Consider the following 9784-nt stretch of genomic DNA (forward strand, 5'->3'; position numbering starts at 1 on the left):
GCTACAGATAGCTGGAGAGCAATACACAAGAGAAAAAAAAGACAAAACAAAAAAACAAAAAAAAACCACATTAAACAAAAATGCACAGTTGTAAGTGGACTTGTGATATTGCTACCATTACAGATTAACAAGTTATAAAACTAAAATTGGTGGTTTATAGAAAACAGTTTGTAAAAAATAAGAAATAAACAATCAAATGCAAAAGTCAGATGACAGCCACATGCTAGCTTAAAAAGGAAGAGTATTACATACAATAATTTCATGTTTAAGAGTAAGTTTTCTGGAATGGTCAGTTTTACATCTTATAATTATGACACTAACTGGGCTCTCTTAGATGATATTTATCATAATTTTGAGACCTTAAGGGAAACTGTAGTTGTTTTCTTGTATATTTCAATAATGTTCAAAACTTTTATGTGTGAGTTTTGCGGACTCATGATTTCAGTTCATCTTTTTATAGCTATAGCCAGGTGATAGTGCAATCAGGTCCTCTTCGATATACGATTTTTTTTCGAATTTGGTGCATGGATATTTATCAGCTGCTAAATATGTAATAATAGTTATCAAAGGTACAAGGATTATAATTTAGTACGCCAGACGCGCCTTTCGTCTACATAAGACTCATCAGTGACGCTCAAATCAAAAATATTTATAAACCCAAACAAGTACAAAGTTGAAGAGCATTGAGGATCCAAAATTCTAAAAAGTTGTGCCAAATACGGCTAAGTTAATCTATGCCTGGGATAAGAAAATCCTAAGTTTGTCAAAAATTTATAAAAATGACCACATTATTGATATGCATGTCAACACCGAAGTGTTGACTACTGAGCTGGTGATACCCTCGGGGACGAAACGTCCACCAGCAATAGCAAATGAATTGTATCAGGTTTGGAAACCCGTAACACTTATTGTTAGAATGTGAACCCAAGGTGATTATCAAAGTATTGCAAAAAAGAGAAGCGTTCCAACGATATTAAAAATCATCAAGAAGTCAATATTCATTTATATCAATTATTTATCGGTGCATTCCTCATATTATCCAGAACATTTGTATCATTAGACTTATATGCATGATTTTGTGTATTAGTTGTTAGTGGCGTTGAACTAGCTGTCAGATAACTGCGAGTACTCGCAGGTCTGTTCACTTTGTGTCTTTTTGTGTCGGGATGTATAAGTACCCGGCCACGTCCACTTGTATTTTTGTTCATCTGATGAGTTAAGCCTTTTTCAACTGATTGTTATAGTTCGTTCTTATGTTGTACTGTTATACCACTGTCCCAGGTAAGGGGTAGGGTTGGGATCCCGCTTACATGTTAAACCCCGCCACATTATTTATGTATGTGCCTGTCCCAATTCAGGAGCCTGTTATTCAGTGGTTGTCGTTTGTTTATGTGTTACATGTTTGTTGTTCGTTCATTTTTTTACTTAAAAAAGGCCGTTAGTTTTCTCCTCTGAACTGTTTTACATTGTCTTATCGGGGCCTTTTATAGCTTACTATGCGGTATGGGCTTTGCTCATTGATGAAGGCCGTACAGTGACCTATAGTTGTTAATGTCGGTGCCATTTTGGTCTTTTGTGGAAAGTTGTCTCATTGGCAATCATACCACATCTTCTTTTTTATATACCATTGTTACATAGTTACCAATACAATGTATACCAATACTTGTCAGATGAATTTTAATTTAATCAACCCTTTTCAGAAAAAATTCTAATAACATTAATTGTATACCTCGATAGATGAGTATTTTCCTATTTATCTGAACTTCCTGGCTGTCAAATGTAAACACTTAGACCATTAATTGTATTCTTAGTATTATAAATTAAGAAACGAGACATGAATTAAGACACGATGTCATTATGTAACAAACGTAAAAACTAATAAGTTAATGGGTGCATTGTATGCTGATGAAAGGAAGACAACTCGAATCTGTAAAATTTTGAGTCGCACCCTTACCAATTTTCTTCTGCGCATACATGCAAGTTAAACACTGAAAAAATGTTTTTAATTTCAGTTTATTCTACAAAATGCATAGCCACTAGTCGAGCAGGAATAGGAGACTAATTCGTGGAACCTGAACTCAAAATATCACCTAAAATATTTGGTACATTTCGTGTCACCCTATCGTGTTTATACTAACATTGTTTATAAAAATAAGGAGACGATGTACGTCAGAACCAACGACAACAACTGAATAGAAGGTTATACTCTTGTTCATATAAACAAACGAAAACACATCAAATAACAGAAATAATGTTTTCCTACTTATTTTTATTGTGTTTAATTGTTAAAAGTAAATACAGTAAAACATAATTATGTCCCCCCTTTTTTTGAAAAAACACAGGTCGTTTCAGTTTTCATGATCTGTATTGTGTATGTCAAGTTTGCTTATTGTGTTATATAAATAATAGCCATTGTGGCATTTGTTTACCGTTTCGGTTTTCTTTAACATTTTTTTTTTTTTTCACTTGTATAACAATCACGCATACATTTGTAGTCTTATGGATAAATAAGAAATAGCTTCATGAATACGTTAAGGTGGACTCTCAAGTTTACAGATAGCATCCATCTTGATATTTCGTTCCATCCGGACACATTATTCTAGTACATTGTCCTAACACTATATTGCCACATGGCGCAAAACAAGGAGAAGATTAGGATTGTCAATTTTCCTATCGAAGGTTGGTGGTTTACTCCGGTCAATCCGGTTTCCTCCACCATTAAAGACTGGCCGTCACGAAATAGCTAAAAAAATGGCACAAAAAATTAGCGTTAAAACACAAACAATCAATCAATTAATTTAGGAGATATCAAGAGGTCACTAGAAAACATACAAGTCCAGTAAAAACAGACAACACTATTACAAAAAAAAAAGAATAAAACGACAAACAACAATTGAAAGATATTTCATAGAACATCAAAGACTGAGCCACACCAACCTCTCAAAACCTTCGAGATGAATTTAAGTGTAATTGAAGAGTTATCAATGTCTGCTCAACATAATAATTATGTATCCAATCGGATTATTTTGACGTTCATGTGATTTTCTCATGTTGGTTTGGGTTTGTCAATCTCACCTCAAAGGATGCCAATGGGGCAACCACACAATTTCCACAAAATGAATTAAATGAGTCGTATTGTAAACACTTCCCAAATGATATATAACAGTTAGAAGGCAATCAACGATAAAAGGAGTAGTATACAACCTTAATAAGATAGCAATTATAATGTTGTATAAAAGATGTGATACGATAGCTAATGCGAAAACTCATCACAAGTGACCAGAAATGACAGAGAAATTAACTACTATAGGTTACTGCACCGTCTTCAACAATGATTAAACCCCAAACCGCGTGTTTAATATCTGAAAATGTAACAGTTTTTAGAATTTATCATAGACTTTTTAGTCAAGTGTATCTTTCATTCTTTTATTCATTTTATCATTATTTTCATACGATATGATTGTGATTCTGAATTTGTTCAATTTTAGAAACGTCCTATATATTGCCCTCAAGCATAGGTTAGGATCAGCATCTTCGCTTTTACAACATACCAACACGTAAAAAGTATTATAATAAATATCAGTCATTTTAATTTTCGCCGATAAATCTGTCAAATTTAGAAATTTCAAATCTATTTCTAAAAATCAATACATTGATCACCAGAACCATTTTCATTATACAATTGCAGAAGGAAAACTTTTATTTCTGATTTACATAAACAAAAGATGCAATTATCTTTCAATTGGACATGATCTTCAAATTATGCTGTCAATTTGTAACATGATAATTATAGAAGAGAGGAGAACTATAAATGTTTAGAACTGATATTGTATTTTTTACGCAATTTTTTCTTTACACGAAACAAAATCGCAGCCATAGAGTGGCGTGTTACCAAAAATAACTACAAGTACGCGGTGATTCGGTTAAATTTTGACGAAATGTGTAAGAAAACATGCGTAATATTTTCTAAAGGTTAAGTAAACAGTTATTGTTGTTTTGAATTTCTTATCACTACCGTGTTCATACTCATCAAACTCAATGACGTAGTATCAGTATAAAAGTGTAGGACATTTTCAACTAAAAATAATATAAATTAAGATTAAAAACAGTGTCCTAAAATGATTATATTGCCAAAGGCGTAATTGCTTTTCGTTTCATTTACAAACTTGAAATGATCTATTATGATTCTTTGTAAATCTTGAAAAGGTTATCAAAATAGCTCAAATTCACTTCTCATTGTGTACACCAGACGCATGTTTCGTCTACAAAAGTCTTACTAGTGACATTCAAAAAAGGTTAAAAGACCAAATATAGTACAAAGTTAATAACCATTTCATAACTTAAATTTCTGAATTGCCTGTGACAAAAAAAAAACTGATTGTAATTCAACTTCATCGCATTCAAAACCATAATTATCCTACTTGATGACAACAATCAAGGGTGCAGGAACTGAGGAAAGTGTCATGGAAACGGGGAATGTGTCATGAAATACAACAACCCGACCAAAGAGCACAACACAGTCGAAGGCCACCAACGGGTCTTCAAAGCCGCGAGAAAATCCCGTACCTGGACATGTATATCAACTAGGTCTCCTGTGGTTGTCGTTTGTCGGTGTGGTTCAATTGACCGTAGGCTGTTGGTTTTCCTGTTTGAATTGTTTTACACTAGTTATTTTTGTGTCCTTTTAATCTTGATGTTCGGTGTGAGACAAGGCACCGTGTTAAAGGCCGTACTTTGGCCTATAGCAATGGTGCACTTTGAAATAATGACTTGGATAGAGATTGTCTGTACGATATTTTTGAGGTTCAAACGTTGGTTTACTGTAAAAATATGAAAACAGTGAATTTTGTTTGGGGTTGAAGTAGCCCTAGAAGAAATGTAAAATGCTCATTCTTTCTATCTCTTGTTCTGTTTCCTTCTCTTTCTTTCTTTTTCCCTCACGATTCTTTTTCTCACTCTCTCTTCCTTTTTTTTCAACCTCTCTCTCTCTCTCTTTCATTCGCTAGTGTAAAAAGAGAGACGCATGAGAGTGAGAGGCAGACGGGTGAGACTGACAGAGAGTAGCAACCGTTGAAAGTAGTAACCGGTGAGAGAGGCAAACGGTGAGAGGGGCAGAGACATAGGAGAGTGAAACGTGTGAGAATACAGTGAGGGAGAGAGGGAAAGAGGGGAGTGTGAGCCAGCAGCGAGAGAAGACTCTGAAAGAGAAAACGGTGCTAGTTTTAGTATTTCTTTTTTCGAAAGGTGCGAGTCAAGTTCTGTATTTGTGTGGTCCGGCCGCTCAGAGAAGACAATTTAGAATTCTCTGATGATTAAAATTCTATTTTACAATGCGTATATTCTTCCACATTTGGATTACTTTTGCGGATTACTGTTGTTCAGTATAGAGAAACTGTATCAAGTTTTAAGTTGAGAGTTTACTTAAATCGCAAAAAGGGCAGCTATAGTTATTTGAAACGAATAAGATATTCGTAAACCATCTAGTATATTAAATTTCAATTTACTCCTCCTGAATTCGCATGAAATATTTGTCACTGCATGGACGTTATGCAAATTTTTATATAACCATCACCAATCGTATGAATGACGACGAATTCGCTATAAAGCATTTTGGATGTTAGAAACTCTCCGATTTTTGTAAACAACAATATTCTTTTTAACTATTTTCTTCGTTCTGGTGTACAATATTGTAAAAAGGATTATTCGAAAGTTTCGTGAATTGTCCTTTTTGATAAGAGATTAAGTATATACTATTACATTGTGTCACAATATTATTGTTTTTCTTATTTAAAAATAAAGCGTTAATATAAATCTGTAAATGTTGCATGCAAAGAAGGATTATTTGGATATTCAATCCTATTTTCAGTATTATACACAGATTATGTATAAAATCTCTAATAAATATTATATTACATTATTGTATCCATTTTATTCCTCTCAAATAAAACAAGAATAGCAATATTACAAAATATGTTAAATCCGACATAGTTAGTTTAAACATATTTATTTGTAGTGGATTGGGAAACGAGTAATTGCAACTTATATTAATAACTTTCCTCTTTGCGGGTGCGAGTTTTACCACGTAGCAGCATTAGCCTGTTCTTTTTTCCTACATAGTTATTTCCCCTTCATAGTCCCCTCTTTATTTTTGTCCATTCTCTTCAAACATTATTCTCTTTATAACTATAAAAAAATAAGAATTTTCCGTATTTTAATCAATTGAAATGTGCTCCATTTTCCTCACATGGAAATCGTAGGTTCTTTCTTTCTCACTTGTTGTGTCAAATAGAGCGACTCTTTTTTGTCGCCTCCCTTTATCGATTTTGCATCGTTCCTTTTATTGCTATATCTTTAGGTATATTTTTCGCCATTCAGACTAACGAACACATGTCCACTTCAGTCCATTCGATTCAACTCCACATTTTTATACAATTTTCTGTGTTGTTGTTATCTGATTTAATGATTTTCTTTGAATTGATCCCTGGTATTTCAAACGATCTACCAGGCGCATGTGCATTATCATACCATATTTGCAGTCTATGTAGATAAAATAACAACACTTAACAAAAATAATAAGGGTTAATGATAAAAAAGAATGGAGAAAGCTGAAAGTAACTCTTCTACATGACAATGATGCCAATACCGTATGGTATGTACAATTCTAATGCAATCATTTTGTAGTGATACTTTTTATTGGACGTTGACAAATATTTTGAGGGGTTATATTCCACGTTCTACCAGTCCGTAACTAAGAAAGCCACCATTTTGAATTTCATTTTTTGGGTATGTTATTTCTCAAAAAAAACAACCAAGATAGTCATATTTTAAGCCTCAAAACCTTTTTTGTTGTCCTTATTTAAACCATTCTGAAGCGTACAAAAGTAAAAATACGTTTAGTATTCATTTTTGACATCCAGAGTATACATATGACGTCACATTGTTTAGATGCTGAAGACGATGCAACAGTTTTGCGGACATTTCATTTATGGCATTATTTACCAAAATATTATTAAATGACATTTATTTTAATATGTGGCATTAGAATAGAGATAACTGTATTGTATTTTAAGCTTGGCCTTCGTAAAACTTGATTTTACTGTCGCAAATATCCGATTACCTATCTCCGCTCCGCGTCGCTAGGTAAACTCAATTTGCGACAGTAAAATCTACGTTTTACGAAGGCCAAGCTTAAAATACAATACAGTTATCTCCGAAATGTACGGTATCTGATAGTTGAAATGAACACCAAAAAGACTCAAATAGCAACCTCTAAGGAGGAAAGACTTTTTTGTTTAGCAAAACTTACTGCTGATAAAAAAAACCGAATACAGCTGTGAGAGATGTTTCCAAATTCAAGTATAGTAACCAGAGACCATCGGTATATCAGTTTACAATCAAACACATATAGTTGTCAGATTACCGATTGTAACTGTATTTTCCTTCTGCATGTTTAGGCCGTGTTCACACCAAACGCCGTGTACAGTAAACATGTTTACAATTAGTTTAATGTAATGGACACTAGTTTCACATTAAATTTGTTCACATCTATACACCTTGTTTAATTACCTGTACATAACATTTGTTCACACTTGTAAACTATGGCCGTGTTCACACCAAACGCCGTGTAGAGTAAACATGTTTACAATTAGTTTAGTGAAGTGTACACTGGTTTTACATTACATTTGTTCACATCTATACACCTTGTTTAGCTACCTGTACATAAGATTTGTTCCCACTTGTAAACTATATGTCATTTAAATGTTCATTACGTAGAACTGAATTCAAATTTTTTGGACAATTTTTCTAGCGGTAAGGAAATAACCATTTGACTTCAAAAGGGGGGTGGGGCAGGGAATGGAAATATTCCGATCCCCAATTTGATAAAAAAAAAAATGGTCATACAGATGATAAAAAATATTCTGAATCAAGAGCTTCCCCATACATTATAGTGTTAAATATTGAAAAAAATGTATTTGATCACCAGCATCGAAAAAAAATGAATAAAAACGTACGCGCGAAAAAAACCCAGACTCAGATATAAATAAAAATAACCCTCCCCCTTTTTTAAGTTAAGTGGTTGCTACTTTATGAAAGCCATTTTTATAATTTGCAGTAGTTTGAATATACTTGAGATGTCTCGATTACGCATTAGAAAACGTTCGCTGCAGCAGCGTGCTTACAGCAGAAAAAAAGGATTGAGATATTAGGGATCACTACATTTATATTTTTTCTGTTTGTTTCAAATGGTATTTCTTTTCCAAGGAGTATTTGGTAAAGGAATAGGTTAGGAAGAAAGATAAGAAGTTAGCTATATCCTTTAACTCTACTTTCCGCTATATAGATGACGTTCTTTCACTAAAAAATTCAAAATTTGGTGACTATGTGGAACGCATCTATCCCATCGAATTGGAGATACAGGATACTACAGATACAGTTAAGTCGGCTTCATATCTTGACTTACATCTAGAAATTGACAATGAGGGTCGGTTGAAGACAAAACTTTACGACTAAAGAGATGATTTCAGCTTTCCACTTGTGAACTTTCCATTTCAAAGTAGCAACATTCCAGCAGCACCTGCATACGGGGTATATATCTCCCAATTGATACGATATTCCCGTGCCTGCATTTCCTATCATGATTTTCTTGATAGAGGGTTACTGCTCACACGGAAGCTATTAAACCAAGAGTTCCAAATGGTGGAGTTGAAATCATCCCATCGTAAATTTTACGGACGCCATCACGAGTTGGTTGACCGTTATGGAATAACCGTTTCACAAATGATATCGGATATGTTCCTTACGTCGTAACTACAATCCCCTTCGCTTTCATGAATTTGACCTACCGAATTAGACTATTTACCGGATTTGTAACACATAAGCAACACGACGGGTGCCGCTTGTGGAGCAGGATCTGCTTACTCTTCCGGAGCACCTGAGATCACCCCTAGTTTTTGGTGGGATTCGTGTTGTTTATTCTTTATTTTTCTATGTTGTGTCATGTGTACTATTGTTTTTCTGTTTGTCTTTATTCATTTTAGCCATGGCGTTGTCAGTTTGTTTTAGATTTATGGGGTTGACTGTTCCTGTGGTATCTTTCGTCCCTCTTTTAAAGTTTTTTTTTATTTCATTTCAAGTGTTATTTAACGGATCCGAGATACTAGACAAACATATCTTTTTAGTCATGCATTTATTCGTGAATAGTTGTTTGAGTAAAGACCAGTGGCGAATATTTCTGTGTACGTCAAGCCGATTCGGGAAGACCTTTTCAATGAATTAGGCAGCAACTATTTATTTCATTTTGTTGGGAAAGGGGGGGCGTGGGCTATAGATTTTTTTCAGGACAAATTTTGGTGAGAAGTCGAAATCAATTTTAGCATTATATATAATGGCAGCTGCATGAGGGTGAAAAAAAAATCAGGGCCAAAAACTGGAAACATTTTTTTTTTCAAAACAATTTAAATCCATAGCCCACCACCCCCACTCCCTGCCTTTATGTTTTATACTCAACTATAAAAGCACCCTCTCCCGAAACTCAATTGGTTGTTGCATTATGGGTTCGGCAATGATGCTGCTTTGAGTCTTGATCAGGGGTTAATAAAGTACGTTAAATTTTTTTAACAAAAAAAAAACCTGTAAAATTTAGACAACAATTTCTGTAAAGAACTATACTAATAATATATCAATTTTATTCAAAAAATAGTTATCTCCTTAAATATATACACGGTAAAATTAATGTCCTAAATGCCTAGTTTTGTGTACACTTAACCTACACAAGGCCTACATT

This window comes from Mytilus trossulus, chromosome 2 (assembly GCF_036588685.1).
Source record: "Mytilus trossulus isolate FHL-02 chromosome 2, PNRI_Mtr1.1.1.hap1, whole genome shotgun sequence".
Lineage (NCBI taxonomy): Eukaryota > Metazoa > Mollusca > Bivalvia > Mytilida > Mytilidae > Mytilus > Mytilus trossulus.